Below are 18,678 nucleotides of genomic sequence, written 5' to 3'. Positions count from 1 at the left end.
GGTTTGTCAGATTGGCTGGAAAAGACTCCAGGTGGCCGCTTCCCGCCATCTTTCTCACGCCTTCGTGTGGACGTCTCAGTTCAGCTTTGCCCCAGGCTAGAACATGTCTCTGTCCCACAGGGAAGGTCATGTTTCTCCCACTGTCATCCATAGTATTCCCCCGTTTACAATACGACCGACAACGCAGCACTTCTTCTGCCATTGCACTTGTAGGCTAATCTATTTGGTTTTTGAGAAGAAAATATGGCATTGCTTTTCTATAGTAGTAGGTGCATAGAATACTTATAACACTTTAGATCAACCCTCTATTTTAAAAGTGAACAACTCTCTTTGTCTCTAAGTCTTCTTCTCCTCTCCCTCCCTCGCTCCCTCCCTCCATCCCTCTCTCTCTCCATCACCAGGAGTCTGGAAACAAACACATTTAACATCCAGGGTTAAACCATACGTCACCTATATTAAACATTCATGACAGTTTGAGAGGGGAGATCCCTGCTCTCTCTGCTCTCTGCTCTCTGCTCTCCTGCGCTGACCTCTGGGGCTTTGTGTTGTGGAGAGGAGGAGGAGGAGGAGGAGGAGGGCAAAGTCAGTCAGATGTACCCTGCAGCTGCCGGACACACCCAAACAGACACAGCAGATCATGTCCTCAGAGCGGTGACTGGACACACCCAAATGGGCTCAGCACATCTTGTCCTCGGAGCAGTGGCTGGACATGCAAAAAAAAACACACTGCAGGTCCCTCTCCACTGCGCTGACTCATCCTTCCCACCTCCGCTCTCTCCTAATTCACGCTACTCAACTCAGTCAGTAGAGGTAGAACTCATTGACACGGCACAAACTGTAACGAACAGCTAGTATGATTTGCCAATATAAAGTGTTACTAGATATGGTGAGATATGCAATGTTATCCTCTGTATATACTCTTATAGGTGAGAGAACAACATAGAGGGGTGGTTCAAATCCATAGCACAGTCAGTCAGGTCACCTCACATCCAACATTTGAGCTCTCCCATAGAACAGGTGTTTAGAGGACAATAGAAGGAAGGAAGATAGCAGGAGACTCTTTCATTTTTAGAGCACAGCTCAAAGTCTGCCAGGTTCATAGCAGAGGGAGGGAGAGAGAGCGGGAGAGGGAGAGGGAGCGGGAGAGGGAGCGGGAGGGAGTCGTGGCAGGGTTCAGATGAGAACATTGCAGGAACACTTTTAGGTATTCCGGGTAATTGAATTGACTGTTCAGGAGCAGCACGATCAAGCTCAGCGAGAAAAGACATCGATATGAAACTAGGCAACGATTCTGCCCAGTAACAACATCAGTGTGATTAGAGTGTGTGTGTGTGTTGTGTGTTTATGTGTGTAAGTGTATTATAAGCCTATTTATTAGAAAATAAAAGTTGTTTGTAGCTAACTGCCAGGTCAAACTGTTCCTTTTCTCTCGTTTAGGACACTGAGTGAGGTTTTCAAATGTGTAGACTCACCCAGTGCACTAAGTCTCATTGATTAATAGCCTGTTTTTCTAGTGACCCAAGCACTAATCTAATGTTCTCTTGCGTCTACATTTTGAGTCAATACCATCAGTTCACACTCTTAGCTTAGCTTTATTTTCTTTCCAAACATGGCTGGACGTTTGTACATCTTACTGCATGCTATTGGGCAATATAATATGGAAGCAAAATGTCCAGTTCATCGCTTGGTTTTGCCTGTTGTCTTGATCTACTTGTACACCTTTCTTCCGAGAAAGAGTCTCCACAAGCCACAAATTTAATTTTCCCAGAAAAGTATAACAACTTTCCTCTGCCTTTGCCTCATCTCCCTTAATTCACTTTATCTATCTATCTCTCTCCCTCCCTCTTTCTCTCTCTCTCTCTCTCTCTCTCTCTCTCTCTCTCTCTCTCTCTCTCTTTCTCTCTCTCTCTCAGATAGAGAGAGAATGGGAGAAAGAGCAGCTGATTCAGACAAATGTAAAGCAGTCTATGATTGTGGTGAAGCCAGCGTTGCTGGGGATACACTGACATTAAGTGACATAATCCCATCTCCAGTCCCCGGTCCAGTCCTGAGGGCTGGATTGTGTCAAGTGACAGATCCTGGGCCTGTGGCATGTTCTGTGACAGAGATCTGGACGACCAGTCGCCAGTCACCACATAAGCCAGTTAGCCTGTCCCCCTTAGGAGTGTTGGCTGGGCCCATACTAGCCCTGTCAGTGGGGTGGGAGAACCTGCAGGGCTGTTATGTCTGTTAAGGATAATAAGTGCATCTTGGCTTCTGCTCCAAATTAAAACAAAGCCCCACCAAAAAAAAGTCTGTGCAGTAGTTTTGACTACAATGACCGCAACGTAAGCCAAACATAATCCACACACATGCACATATGCACATACAAACAGACACACACACTCGCTCTCTCTCTCTCACACACACACACACACACACACACACACACACACACACACACACACACACACACACACACACACACACACACACACACACACACACACACACAAATGCAGACAGACTTCATCTGTCAGTCACGGCCTGAATGGAAGTTGCCGGAGACAGGACGGCGTGAGGGTAAGCGGAAGTCAGATGGCCCCTTGGTCAAGACACGCGGTGTGTGTTAAAGCTCCAGGCTCACGTCTGTCTTGACTGGAGTCTGACTCCACACACACACAGCCCGTGGCCTACTTTACCCCCCTCAGACACCAGAGTGTGGGGTTAACAAAAGCACTTGCCCTGCTTGTCAGTCAAACATGCTGTCACGTACAGGCCTTTCTCCACACAGGACACCCCCTGCCCTCCTCCCGATCTCCTCCTTTTCTTAAGACGTACCCCCAATCAACAGGAGGTGTTGTCGTTTGTCAGTTAATAGCTACTCCCCCCCCCTCGGTCCCCACTCGCAGACTGGCCTGGGCACCCCAGGAGTGCCTTGATCTCCTGCCAGTAAGCACACACTCACACACACACAAACACCGACACAGACACACACACACACACACACACACGGCAACGTCTTCAGGACACAATAGGCAGAGCAGCTGGACAGCACGGCCCTGTGCTTGCGGTTGGCCTGCATGCTTAATTGGGAGCCTCAGACCAGCCATCTGGAGCCCCCCCCCACATCTGCCTCCAATCAATGACCAGAGAAGAGAAAGGACCAGTGGACTATCCAAACTATCCTTCATATCTCAACACCTCCACATTCAATCATATCCAACCTGCTAAAGGTCACTCTTCACAATAATTTGTTTGCGACGGCGAGGATGGCAGGATGAGCCATTATCAAGAGTCATCAATTAATGACGGCGGTCGGTGATGTGAGGGTTACGCCATTGTGGTAATATGACCTTATGGTTGACCCCCCATGGGACCCAGCAGAACACTTGTTCTGCCAGAGAACATTAACGGTAATTTGCGGTGCCACTGTGGGTTTCAGTCATGCTAAAACACTTGTAATGACATGTTGGGCCAATAATGTTTACCCCACCCTTCTGTATAGCCTCTATGGTCCTTCTCAACTATCCTACAGGCCTGCTAACAGACCTCTCTGATAGCCCCTAGATATGCATGAACTTCTGATAACCAGCATTTACATCCATTCATAGTAAGTCAGTACAGTACCACAGTAAAATAACATGAAGTTGTACATAAAAAAAAATAACTGCTCTCCTCATGACTGAGTTCAGGAAGGCTAAGAGGTGCTTTTGCCTAAGAAAGTGATATTTGATATCACTATAATTTGAGAAGAAAAGACAGCGTCATGCCTGGATAGATGGGTTAGCCCTTCTGTCAAAGCATTGTGTATGGTGGTAGATCATTATTTCTTTTTCTTTTCTTTTCTTTTCTGTGTTTCATTAAGACCAAATGGCCATCCAGCTGGTAGGCAGTGAACATGGAGAGACTGGGTAAATGAGCGCAGCGATGTGGGGGAGATATAGCGATAGAGAGGCCTGGATCCAGAAAGAAAAGGACCTTGTAGATGAATCTATTTTTCATACTGCCGGAGGAGTAACAACCCCCCAGCTCATTCATCTCATTCACGTCACAAAAGGATTACTGTTCAGGACCATGGGCCTGGCCTGGCTAGTGTTGGGTTACCGATGCTAATTGCCTTCGAATCAGACAGAACCCGAGGACCTGCCAGTATGCAGAGGTAGGCGGTGAGAGTGGGCTGGTGGGTGAGCTGGAAAAGGGGTAATGAGTGTGGGGTATGTCGGGGAGTGGTGGTGGTGGTGGTGGGAGGGGGTGGCTCGGGGGGGGGGGGGGGGGGGGGGGGGGGCTACAGTGGGGTGGTTGACATGACCTACATGTACCAGCCATGGAGACCTCCAGGGCTGTGTCTATTTTTATCTTATACCAGAACATGTCTGTGAAAATCACTTCAGTCAGGCATCCTCCACGTCAAAATTGGGCTTTTACACACCGTTACAAACCACGTGGTGAGAAAATTCACGCACAGATCCACGACACTGGAAACAGCATTTAAACAAAGGGAGCTTCACCAGAGACATATGCCACCCCCACCCCCAGCACCAGCACCAGCACCAGCACCAGCACCAGCACCAGCTGAAGAGATGTTTATCCCCGAGAACTCCACGACTGACAGGAATGTTGTTTAATTTCTAAACATGTGTGCACACTTAAAGCACATTAGTGTGCTCACCGAAAAATTACCCTGTCTGTTCGCAGAGCAGGGACTCCATTAGTGGGATACATTTAGTGATGAATTTAGTATGACTGAACAAAAGCCACTCTCACAAAGAGCCATCAGAACTCTTATCTTCCTCATGGGGAGGATGCATTCTCTCCTGTCACAACTGTCTACTATAGTGTTTCACTGCAGTCCTGCATATTGTTGTATAGATGTCTGATAGATATAGATCATTTACGTACGCGTTCATTTGTAAGTTGTGTATATCTATATATATATATATATTTAATACATATATATATATATATATATGTGTGTGTGTGTGTGTGTGTGTGTGTGTGTGTGTGTGTGTGTATGTGTGTGTGTGTGTGTGTGTGTGTGTGTGTGTGTGTGTGTGTGTGTGTGTGTGTGTGTGTGTGTGTGTGGGAGTGTGTGTGTGTGTGTGTATTTGCAAAGCTAGAGACATCTCGCTGTTGCTGTGTGGAACTGCAGTGCTGTTGCTATCACAGTGAAAAGAGCAGGTTGAAACTGTGTCCTGGAAACATCAGCTCAGTAGAGCATGCAGATTTTAACCTTTGAGGTTATGACTTTATAAAAGGGATGGCCAATCTCATGTTCAAATCAACGTATTAAGCACCATGTGATCTGTCTATTTGATTAATATTCAAGTAGACAAATGCCTTTAAGCCCAGCCATGCCATTTAAGTGAAAAAACAAAAGGCCACATACAAAGCCTTGCAATTATTCAGAAGGTGGATGGACAGACAACACACTCAGCACTGACTTCCTGACCTTTCTGAAAAGATTGGGCGGTCATTGGTCATTACCGTTCAGGACGAGACTGTCTCCTGAATTAGCCAGTGGCCCGGAACAATGCCCTTATGAAAGCGCTATAAAATGACACAGGCCATGGCCACGCCGTTTAGGGTCTCAATAACAGGGAGCACTTGATGATAGCTTCGGTTTAAAGTACCTGCCATGTCCACCCTACAAAAATGAAGAATGGCAAACACAGGCTGATTCCCTCTGAGCCGTCCAGCAAAGTGTTAGTGTGTTGATGTGTGTGTGTGTGTGTGTGTGTGTGTGTGTGTGTGTTAATGGGCAGGAAAAACAGATTGAATATTCAGAGGGAATCTTCCGGAGTGTGAAGAGCAATGCCGTCTGCATGCCCACACTCTGTGGGTCTCTCTGCATCAGCTGTAATCCACGCCTTTACCCAGCAGACACATTTTCTCACATTTATATTTACACATAGCATTTATTAAAGTGCCCGCTGTGAGCCAAAAATGGCCCCATACTATATATAGAACAAGATGTGAATTTCTCATTAGCCTGCAAAGACACAGCTCAAGTGCTTAAATGCAGTTACTTCCTTAATCCTCAAGCAGAAGAGGCTGCAGTCCGAGCTCATCGCATCGGTGTGTTTAATTTATTCACAACTCTTCATTAGGTTGTGTGCGGAAGGGAAATCTCCACAGGCTGGTTTTATCTGGCTGATTTGCCTTTGTGTGAAAATGTCTCCCTCTGACAGTGAGGAGAAAGTGAGTGAGAGTGAGCGAGTAAGTTTTCCTACACACACACACACACACACACAGAGAGAGACACACACATGGCACAGATGGGAGCCTGGTTAATTTGCCTGGTTTCATCCCTAAAAAGAGAAGGGGAGTTACATGTGGGACAGGAGCTCCGGCGCAAGGCAAGGCAAGGCAAGGCAAGCCTGCGCATCTGTGCCGTCTGCTGGAGATCCTGTGAGATGAGGAAGGCCCCTTGGGGCTGTCAACACATCGCCATGCCAACGCACCTACCCCTTATCCGCCTCATCTGGTGGTTAAGGAAAACCACTGAAAAAAGGAAAAATAACATTCCTGGTCACTCCTTTAACCAGCCGTGCGGATCCCTCCCTCTCCTCTCCTCTCCTCTCCTCTCCTCTCCTCTCCTCTCCTGTCCTCTCCTCCCATCCCATCCCCCTGCTCATTTTTCCTCCTTTTCTTGCCCCACTTTTAGCAGAACAATGGGGACAATCACGTATCCCCCCTGAGGGGTGGCAGAGGGCGAGTTTAAATATCAAAAGCTCACAATGGACACCACGCCGGCGCCCAGGAGAAGGTCCTTTCACCCAGGCCTCCACTGTCCATCTGCTGGCAATGGAGAGAGACTGATGGAGAGGGGGAGACTGAGAGAGAGAGAGAGAGAGAGAGAGAGAGAGAGGGGGAATGAGTGTGTGTGTGTGTGTGTGTGTGTGTGTGTGTGTGTGTGTGTGTGTGTGTGTGTGTGTGTGTGTGTGTATGTGTGTGAGAGAGTAGTGCAGTAGTGCAGTAGTGCTGCAGACAGTGACCATATTTAGTTCCTCTTTCACTTCGTTTATCATGATTCATGCTTGTCAGCTATGTGTCATACACACACTCACACACACACACACTCACTCACACACACACACACACACACACACACACACACACACACACACACACACACACGCACAAACACAGACACACGCACACAAGCACACTCTCACACACACACACACACACACACACACAAACACACACACACGTCCACAGCCCATCATCATTCTTCCTTCTAACTGCTCCGCTTGAAGTCCTGCTAGAAGGAGTACCCATTTGTTTTCATGTTGTCCTTGTGATTCATCCAATGTGAGGGCCAAGAGGCACAACTGATGCCCGTGGGGACAAACACACAGTGATTGCATGGCAGAGTGTGTACTGTGCTGTTGACTCCTGTATGTGGCAGATGCTGAAAGAGCTGCTCATATACGCTTCGGCCAGGGGAGTTAGATGTGCATCTGTGCCTCGCGAACTCACAACTGACCCCAAACATACAGAAGCTCCTAGGTTAATGTTCAGTCGAAACGCAGGCCAGGGGTCAAATCTGTTATATGTTGTCCCTCGTGGCACCAACAAGAGCAGCGCTCCAGATTTTCTTGTATGCAAATACAATGACAATAAGGGCTTTCAACATTTGCCCCTTCCCTTTTTTTGTCACTTTGGAACAATTTTTTTTTATGTAAAAAACATTTTCATTCAACTAACACGAGCAAAGTTGAAATAAGTGCACCATCCCCTGGTCACACTTTATGGTAAGAGCACAGAATTGGATTGTGCCTGAAAGGGTCAATACTTGCTCAGCAGTGCACCACCTGTTAGCCAGATGAATAATCAATTGGGTCACTGCTGCTAGGAGATAGCACTTCGCTCACTTCACTTCCACAAAGCAGAGGCTTCACTCCACCACACACATCTTCCCATCACACCATCACACACTAACACACACACACACACACACACCACACACTGGCTCACAGCTACACACCATGCCACACAAACACCCTGCATCCTGAATCTAGCACACTTGGAATTAATGATAAGATGTCAGTGGGAGACTGTGACACACCTGTGAGCCCCTGACGCGCCTAATCCCATCAGTTCCCATTAACGCTGTGTTATCTGGTCTGCGGCCATTGGCCATTGAGCAGGTTTACACATCATCGGTGGGGTGGAGGTGAGGAGGTGAGGAGGTGTGGGGATGTGAGGTGGAGGGATCGATTCTCACGGGCCGGCATTGCGGCTCCATTACCAACTCCCCCGGGAGCAGACGCCCGCCTCTCCTGTCGCCTTTAATCAACTGTTTCTTTGGGACAGGTGCCTCGACCTTTGACCTACATGCAGGTTCCAGGAAGGATCGTATTTAGCTGGCTGCTACCTGAAGTATGGAGCCCTTCAGGGGCTGGTCTGGGACCTGCTGCTACAAACTTCATCTCCATCCTGACCACTGGCTGCATAGTAAAGAAACTGACAGTAGAACGGTTACCTTATGTGCAGGAACTCTAGGAGAGGGCTGGGGGCTGGGAGAGATGTAATCAACACAGCTCCACCTAGGTAGAGTGACAATGAGGCCTATCAGGTGGATGCAGCACTGCTAATTCTGTCATGCTGGCTAACAGGGTTGGCTATGGGAAAAGCGTAGCAAGCGGGCAGCGGAAGCTATTGATAGTTTCTAATTACTGTAAGAGAAGGACCATTATTTCTGTGATTAGACAGATAGATAGATAGATAGATACAGTACATACATACATACATATCCATATATTCTGTAAAGTATGTTCCATGTAGTGTCTGCATATATTTATCAAATAACATTGTCTGCATTACAAAAAATATCAGCTGTCTTACAGTAGAATATCAGTGCAAAACAATAACCACACAACCTGATCACCTCTAGAATATCACGTCCAAACACCATGGCAACTTTCACACAAACACAGGTGCACAATACAGCTATGGAGACGTTTCAAACCTAATCCCTGGCACAGAAACGTTAAACTGTGTGTCTGTGTGGAAATGACCTTAAGTGTTGACTTTGTTTACCTTGCAGCATTTTGCCGGACTATGTGTCAGCAGCAATCATGTCATGCATTTTGCACCCCACATAGCCTGGTCCTGAGCTTTGTCACGCTATCAGCACAGAAGACCGGACAACATTTTATTTAAGAGGCTGGTGTTACTTTGCTCAAAGCATCTTGGTTTCTATGAACTTCCTTTGCCTATTTTCTGTTCTATCACACAATATTTTTCTTGTCTTTTTGTCCTTCAGAAGAGTTGAAATAACTAAAAGATAAAAATATTGGCACGCAAGTTGGACAGATTTCATATTTTTTCATGTGTACTGGATAAAGTTAACCATGGTGTGGACGTGAGCACAGGGACCCAAATGAAGGCGTCTGTCACTGGATTCCCACTCAGTACTGGCAACAAATCAAAGGGACTAGCCAATTGAAACCTATTAATAATTAACCAGAAGGATTAACAGCAGGGATCATTTCTTCTTCAAATGGCCCTTTTACAAGTAACACATGCTAGCTGAGCTTTAAGACTCATTCAGTTTGGGTTGTAAATTGTGTTGATAGCCTTAGGGCTAAATGGAGTATTCATCTACCACTGACCCTAACTTTGAGCCATAGCCTGAGGATTCAACAGAACCTTCATTGGGAGCAGCTGGTCTTCATCGTAAAAAGAACATACTGATAAATGATGGGTGATTTGTGACATCTATTTCATGGCTGGAGATGTCTTGCCTGCTGTCCTACACAAGGTTTTTATTGTCCAATGAAATTCAAAGATGCAATATCTTTTTCACATGGCAAAGTGTGCTTTGCCTTATATCTATGGTAAACAGGTTACATTCACCAAGTCTAGGATGCTTTCCCTCTACAAACTCAAGAAGGGCACAACTGATTGGAAACTGGTGCCAAATTTAAACATAATATCATTGAAATATCAAAATAACAAAAATGTATGAGTTACTGCAGTCACTGAGTTATCTAGACTGCAGAAGTAAAAATCTACAAGTGTAATATAATATGCCCATATAAACTTCCCATGTGCTAAAGACTCAGATAACAGGTGTCACAGATACTGAACACACATGAACTGAATCAAACACATGCCAATTATCTCTGCGTAAAAGATTCAAAGTCACAAATCAGCTTTAAAAAAAAACAAAGCTGGTTAAAATGTTGAAATGGTTCTGTTGGAAACAGGGTCTGGTCTAATCTCTGGAGGCTGCAGTTATCCCTTATGTGTATGCATGAGCTGATGTGTCCTACATGTGCCCTTCTCAACATAGAGAAAAAAAAAGACAGAGAAAGAGAGGGAGAGAGAGGGAGAGAGAGAGAGAGAGAGATGGAGGGAGAGAGAGAGAGAGGGAGAGGGAGAGAGAAAGAGAGAGAGAGTGATGGAGAGAGAGAGAGAGAGAGAGAGAGAGAGAGAGAGAGTGTGTGATAGAGGGAGAAAGCCCAACAGATGGTTCTCCTTGCCCCTTTCTCTCCCCTGTCCAGTGTGAAGTACTCCTGCAGCCCACAGAATTCAAATCCAAATGAGAGGAATGTAGAGACACAGGACTCAGTGATGAATAAGCCCACAATAAGCCACGCTTATTCACTCTCTGTTAGCCGTAAGCTTTCGTATCTAGAGGTACTGAAGTGTGGGTAATAGGGAATAGAGTGTGTCTAATAACATAAAGTCAGTTTGACCTTTCCCTTCATGAGAAATGTTTGTGCATAACCAAGTATGAAGTGGTCTTTATTAAGCCAGTGTTACAATGTATCAGAATGTTCCTTCGGTGTCCTGAAGGGAATGATTTGAGAGGGTACTTCCAAATTTCCCGGTCTTGTTTTCCTTCTTATTTCTCAGAATTATTTTGCAATTGCTTTTGTTGTGATTGTGTTTTGTGTGTAGTCAGCAATGTGCTGACACAAACCCCCCCCCAAAACCATTTCTCCAGTACACCCTCATCCTGAAACAATAAACCAGGGACAACTATCCCTCCATCTTCCTAGATAACCCACTCCTGTCTCTCAGTCTGCCTTCCAACTCTGCCCCCCTCTGCAAACCAGACAACTCACCCACAGCAAGGGTCAGAGGTGGAGGAGACTGGGAAGGGCTTCAAGGCAGAAGCCCAGTTTTGCTCCTGCATCTTGAAGATGGGTAAGAGCACCCCCACCGGCTCGCTTATTTGGCACCTGTCCAGCAACATGCCCTCCAGATAACCAACTACCCCCCCACCCCCCAACCCCCCACCGTTCATCAACTTCAGCCCCCTTCAGGAGCAAAGCTGTTGTTTCAGGTCTAAAAATAAAGATGCTGTGGAAAAACCTAAAGGCCTCTGGAGCAGAGTGGTGTGCACTGAACTGCACCACAGGTAACCTGAGAAGGGAGAGGAAGGGCAGGGCTGAGATCAGATGAGATGAAGACATGGAAAGACTGCTGGAAGGGATGCATATATGTGGGGAGGGCCGTCTGTGTTTGCTCTCTTCCTGAAAATGTGTCTAATTGAAAATTAGACGAGCTGTACACCTCACACAGTGAACACTATACACTGAACGTGCTGATCGGGCTACGGCACAGTTGAAGTTCAACGCCACACCTGAAAGACTAGTCCTGGAGGCCTGGCTCTCTCAGAGCCCAGCTGGTCAGGGGAGAAGACAGCAGGTGCCACTAATGCTATTTTAATTGAACCTTACTCTATGCATTCACAGGGCCAATATACCACAACACTGTCGTGCCCACACAGCTATGTGCAGCAGTATAATACCACAGATAATTTGCCAAATTGGGGATTACATAATAATCCACCATATGGTTTAAAATATCGGAGCAATAGATTGAAATGGCAAACAAAAAGTAAGGCATTTTCATGCAGCAAGGATATTTTCAGAACCCTGTCTTTCCACTCTTGGTATCCTCAATCATGGATGAAACATTTTTTTTAGAAGTAGACTTTACACGGAGAGGATCAATAAACACATCAAACTACCACAAGGATATGACATTGTTCAAGAAAACTGCAACCCCTTTACATTAAATAAGATCATATAATTTGGTCCAAAAGAACCTTGACAAAAGGGCTTTCTGTCATTTTTACTACTAAGGGGTTCTACATAGTTACTTCAACATCATCAATAGAACAGGCATTCTGCTCCAGGATGCTGCGAAATATCAGCACCTGGTGGTGAATGTAGGAAACTACAGCTAACTGTCAGATGCTCAAACTGCTGTGCTTTCTCTTATGGCAGATATGGATAAAATGCATACCAATGTATATTTATTCATAACTTCAATTATACGTGGGTAGCAGTTTGGGTTGGGTGGTGATGTTTTCTGGTTACTCATAAAGCAAAACAATAGCTGCCATTTTGTTGTTTGATATTAAGGAAATGTTTACAGTACCTGGAGTAACCGCAATCCACCAAATTCTCATCTACACAAATTGTATCTGAATGAAAACAATTGTGTGGACTTATCAGTTACTGATATCTGACACCACTCTTTAAGTTTCAGGTTACTCCACAGCCAGCTGATACTGACCATTAACATAGGCATACACAATCATATCATTTGGGGACCATAGGTGTATAATGGGGGCGCTGACATGTGGGCCTTTAACAAAGTACAGGGTCCTCTTTGCCCCAGACACAGACAAAGTCCACAAAGGCAGCTCGCCATAGGTGATGTGCTGGCCATGGCTGCCTAGCATGTTTAATTCATGATGGAAAAATTATCAAGGCTGCTGCAGGCCTTTAGATTCTCCATGTTCTGGGATCCCCCTGAGCAGCAGACATTTACCATAAATGGAACATTGTCCCGAGACGGTTATACATAAACGTGAATACTGATGAAAGTGACAGAGCAGAACTGGAGTATGATGTCATGGTAACTGTCGTCACTGTTGTTAAATGTCATGGTAATTGTATTCTAACTGTTGTTACGTCCAGAGATTTATGTTTACCTGGGTCTATTTGACCCCTGTAGAGATAATTATGTTCAGATAACAACCTGGTCAGAAGGCATTGAAAGCCATTTTAAATGCTCTTCTTTTGTAAGAGGCTCTATGGGACAAAGTCTGGTACAATTTAGAGAATATAAGGAGTTGTTATGAACCTCAGTGGGTCTAGAGTGGATCTCAGTTTAATCAAAATCAGAAATAACCATTGGTTTAGTCGGTAGACATACCATGCCAAGCAAAAAGTATCTGTTTGATGGAGAAAATGCATGGGCCAAATGGAGATATAGGCTTTTATTGGTCTTTAACACTTGCCTGTCTAATGCTAAAATGTAGAGTTTAACTACGTTAGTGGTAGCCATTGCTATGCCTTTCAGTGTGTAATGCAGATCAAATCAACATCCTGGATCAAACTCAGCAAGGCCTTGTAGCCTACAGCAGCTCATCCTCGGGACAAGAAGTCACGGCATGCGGCTATGCTCACGTCTGTCTTTAGCATGCCACAATTAGTTTGTCATCATTTATCTGTTTGTCGCAATCACAATCCTAGGCTCCACAACTATGTGTGCTTGTTTTGGTTGAGCATCAGGCGGACACGCCTGGGTGGAGACCTGTTAAAGTAGCCCCAATGCTCACAAACATGCTGACGAAATATCAGAAGGTCTCTTACGACAACGGTTACCACGAAACACTTGCCGATAGCACGCCGCGGAGTATCTCCAACCTGCATTTCCACCGGCCCTAAAATCAAGCGGGTTGACAGCTATTTTTCCTCGACCGCTTCCCAATTGTTTAATTGGTTGTTCACTTGTCATAATACAGTTGGGTGTATGTGTAATAACTGAGAGGCAACTTGGGTGTGTTTCTGCAATATAATGGCTGTCTAAGTCATTTGCGCAGAGCAGCAAAATACACCGCATCACCCGGCGATGCGCAGAGGACTCAAGGGCTCGCCAGTGTGAATCAGCTCTCTCGGCTGTGACACGGGATTATGCGAGTTCTTTGCAATCATCCCGTTCCGTTCGAATTGAAGCAACTGCAGCCCATCACCGTTACATCTCGCCATTTAAAACTAAACATGAATCCTAATGCCAGGCAAAACGAAAACAGACGCGAGCAGCATATGCCTACAGAGATAACATAAGATGGCCCAGTAGAATGACATTTTGTACCTTACCTGAGACTCCGCTGGTATGACCGCGAGTGCTTCTGTGTGTTCCTGCGGCTTGTTTTTGCTAACTCAGCAACGTCAACAGCAGTTTGTAGTCGTGATGCGGTACAGCAGGTATTGTCATGCATTCGCTTCTTACGGCCTCTCCTTCGTTCTCTAAAGCTCAGCTGTGCGCGCACCCGGCCCCTGCGCACGCTCCCCTGTCAGACTGATAGAAAGTAGAATGCGCGTGCCCCCGCCCACAACTGGCCAGGTGTTCCGAAGAGAACACGTGCACAGCTGCAGCAACGTGATAACGTAAGGAAACCATTTTACATCATGACGCAGGATTATTCAAGTAGTCAGATAAGTTTAGCCCGTGTCTCTCGAGGTTTTGTCGAATCAAATTTGAAGGAGGACTACACAATACATTGCCGTTTTATATTAATCGGGATTAGGCCCAACTGTTGTGATTTGGTAGACATGAATTGTTGAAATGATAAGTTTCCAGTTACAGCTCGTGTAAAATGAATCGTCATTTCGTTAAAAAAAAATGTGTTTGTTTGCTTTTTGCAGAATAAATTTGAACTCATCAGAGGTGTAATCGTTGAACATTAACGACGTTAGAGATATTAACATCTTATACTAAACAGATTCTGCTAAGCGTGATTGTTAAATAGAAGTTTGAATAGAAATGAGTGCTGCTGGTATTAGATCACTCTAATATGAAAGTCTACCAAAAATGGAAGTAAACAAAACATTGGCAATGGTATCATATCGTATGTTCCAGTATTATGGGCTATATACTACTATAGCTTTTTTTTTGCCATAGTTGGGCAGGTTAATCACAGGGGAGATGTGTCATTCTCAAATATTTTTTTGTTCATTAGAAAAGTGGCCTAATTATGTACATATATAATTTGCACAAACACATGTAAAACCTAGAAATACTGGACATGCAAAGAGAGACAGACAGAGACAGAGAAGGCACAGATTCAAATGTCCATGCTAGTGTTGTAACAATCATGGAGTTGTCTGCGGTGGTATCTGTTCAGGAGCGCATTGCCTATCACAATGTCCCCCTGTCAGCAAACACAGTTCCCCTTTGACAGCAGAAGGGATCTGCATTACCACATTCTCACAATAACCCACTGGCACGGGGACACTGTGACACAGATCCCCAGGAGACAACACAGTTTTCCCCTGATCTCTCTTCCCAGTATGCACAGACCACTCACAAATCTCTTCTAAATCACATTAATCATAGACTAAAGCACAGCGCCCGGCTTATAAGCAATGGTCTCAGACCTCACACAGGTCAAATCTGATACTTGCTGTAAACAGATATTTGTTTGGACTGGACCTTTGATATATCTGTCATAAATGATATTTATCTCTGCTGTCTCCCTCTGTCTTTATATTCCAGTTGAGCTCACAATGCCTGTATGTAACTGATATCTTTCTCCTAGGTTAGGCTGGAAGGAGTATTGACTGACCTGATCAAAGTCAAGATGCTTTTCTTTTGATGTAATTTATCATTCTTCTCTGTAATTTCATTCACAAAAGTTTAATTAGTTTCTCCACTATGTGGTATCTTGTGCTACTAAAGATGTTTGATGTACAGTATGTTTGACTCATTTTCCCAGAATGCATGTAACATGTCAATTCCTGTTGATAGTTGGATGAATGACTGGATGCCCGCATGAGGTCAAGTTTAGCCAGTATTAAGCTACTAGGTAAAGACGACACAAGCTGAAATATTTTCTCATGCTCTATAAAGAACTACAAGCTGTATATCCCTCTTAGTCCACAAGCAGGCAAAAGTGGTATGTTAAGTTTTGTTTGGTTATTATTTTAATAACATTTAAGATTGTTCTTGTGTGTATGAACGTATGATTGATTGCTGTATGTCTTTTATTTCTGTATAGTTCTACGGTGTATTGGTGTCTGTTTGACAGCGCAATAAAGAACATCAGTGTTAAAGAACCTGGACCTTGGATGTGTGACTAAGGGCGGCATATTCTCTGTTTAAATTGCCACCACTACATATACATTTTAAAGTTGTGTGGGTGTGTATGACCTTTGTTAGTGAGAATCATGGAGAAAGAAATCACAGATAGGACAGAGCAACACACTCTCATGGGAACCTATAACTATTGGCATAATAATAATAATAATAATAATAGTTATGGTGTGGGGCTAATCAGAAAGGGTTGAAATTACAGCAATCCATTTAGTAGGCTACATACTGTGTGAATGAAGTTTGAATACCAAGTTTTGCTAGACATACTAGGCATTTCACTGTAGGATGCACAAACATTAGGTCAATGTTCTTTAAATTATGAAAATATCATATATTTCAACTTTTTAACAAAACAAAATGTCAACATTTTGTCCATCAGCCCATATCTGTGGTCTCTGTCTATACTTTTAGTCTGTCTTGTAAGCTTTGTGAAGATTTAATTGGATTCAGAGTAAATTGCTTCAAAGCTTTCACCCACACATTGTGCATACATAGAAGATTAGGAATATTCTTGCCAAGGTATAGTGATAAAAAATATTTTTTGTGGAAGAAATGCTTGTTAGAGGTGTAAACCATTCCCATTTTTATGACACATCAGAGAGAGAAAGAAAGAAAGAAAGAGAGATGAGTCTTTAAAAGAAAGGAATTTGAGATCTTCCACTACCAAGGATTTAAAGCTGCCTTACATGATTATGGTGCCAAGCTTGAGGGGCAGGAGGGTGGGGATTGCCACATGGGGGGCATGATTTGGTGGAGCTTAAATCTCCAAAAGCTTTTCTCCACTGGAGAGCATTGACATTTCATTAATTTGATATCCTGCAGAACAATAAAAGAAGCTTCTAAACTCATTCCTTAATTCCAGGAATGGAGTGTATAAAGACTCCATGCATATGGAAATATCTGGGTGAAATTTAAATCATGAAGGAATCAGACAAAAACGAAAAGAAGAGTAATTATGTTGGATGCAGGCTTCACTCTCTCTGACAGATTGTATTAAAGAGGATTCAAAAACATGGGGCTTAGATTTTCCTTTAGGGATGGTTAAATAGAAGGTGTGTCTTTTCAGCTCTAAGCTGTTTGCCAATACAGCATTAGACTGTTGGTAAACTATGGCTGTATTAACATTTGTCCAGATTCTGAGGTCAAAAGAGCTCATGAGCCCCTATATGGATATAAAGACAATAGTACAGGTGGACATGAGGTATGCTGTCAGTAGCTGTCCAGAAGACGTACACACACCACTCATCTCCAAATTAAAGTCTCTTTTCAAAGAGAGCACCAATCTTCACAGCATTGCTTAAAGCAGCAGTAAAACTAGTGAGGTAGCTACCTAAAAGAGTCCCTCCATGATTTTTGCAATCTTGCATTTTAACAAATTCACGCAAATTCAAAGACTTTCGTGCGATTGCAATTGTGGGTTGCAATTTCCTCTTATTAGTGTAAGATTTCCACAAAAAATGAAATTTCTGCATTATTTGGAATTGCTTTTATTTAACTCAAAATCAACTAAATTTCAACCACATTGTTTTAGAATTCCTGCAGCAAACTCAGTCATTTCTGGCCACAACAAACCCTAACAAGACCCTGGTGGAATCACTACAAGGCATTGGAAAACTTTGCACCAACAGAGACCAGGGGGGTATTCCACATACGTGGTTTAGTGACAAACCTGGATAAGTTAACAAGTGGTAAACCTCATAATAAAAGAACCCCCATTGGTTCATTCTCCTAGCAAAACAATGTCAGAGGGCTCTTCTATTAGGAGGTTTACCACTTACTCTGAGTTAACTTATCCAGGTTTTTCACTAAACCACGTACGTGGAATACCCCCCAGGTTAGTCAAAAACACTAGCTAAAAACACATACACACACACAACATTGCTAGCTAAGTAGCTAATAATAGTGTGACGCAATAGCCTGTAGGCTACTTATTTTGCATTATTTATGTCATCGTGGAGGTAGGCAGTGCAACAACGCAACCATACGACATTGAAAGATAATAAACTTAGATTATGATTTTGCCAGCACTCAGTCATGCCACATGAGCCAGGGAAAGTGCACACACGGCATAGCGAAACAGGCTACAGATAAAACACAGTAGCCTGTGTGACACAGACAATGACAAAAATCATTAGCAGGTAGACTATTACATTACAAGGTACTACAATAATGATGTTTGAATATAAAGAAAATCATTTCAACATTTGAGCTAACTCTGTATCTCATTCTCTTTTTAAAAAGTGTAGGCCTAACTGTTAGTGTGTCTAGCCTTGTACATTTGTATGTGCTATGATTAATGTATTTCTAGTGAGTTTTTGAGGGTTAAGCCATAGCCATAGCATACCTTAAAACTTAGCATTCAGATAGTAGATCATTTTTTGTATTTTGTAATCTGGATAACTTTCCCCCCAGATAGTGGCCATAGTGACAGTGATAGTCATAGTGGCCAAGTATAACTAGTCTGGTGCTCGTTACATCAACAAATAAGGTTAGCCTACAATGTTAGCGGTCTGGCGGTTTGCGTAAACAGGGTGGCCTGGGATGGAGCCAAATTCATGACCTGAA

The 18,678-nt window shown here is 44.0% G+C and overlaps 1 protein-coding gene across 23 annotated transcripts in view; it reads right to left on the bottom strand.

The window, feature by feature from the left end:
- Positions 1 to 14,355, bottom strand: part of nfasca (neurofascin homolog (chicken) a) — an 80,447-nt gene extending 66,092 nt beyond the window's left edge. For all 23 annotated transcript variants that reach the window (XR_006152435.1, XR_006152434.1, XR_006152436.1 and 20 more), the window contains exon 1: positions 14,118 to 14,355. The gene's annotated coding sequence lies outside the window, so the exon portion shown is untranslated. The remainder of the gene's footprint in view (positions 1 to 14,117) is intronic.
- Positions 14,356 to 18,678: the final 4,323 nt, after the last annotated feature.

The sequence above is a fragment of the Clupea harengus genome, chromosome 5 (assembly GCF_900700415.2).
Source record: "Clupea harengus chromosome 5, Ch_v2.0.2, whole genome shotgun sequence".
Classification (NCBI taxonomy): domain Eukaryota; kingdom Metazoa; phylum Chordata; class Actinopteri; order Clupeiformes; family Clupeidae; genus Clupea; species Clupea harengus.
This window is presented reverse-complemented; position numbering and strand designations above follow the sequence as displayed.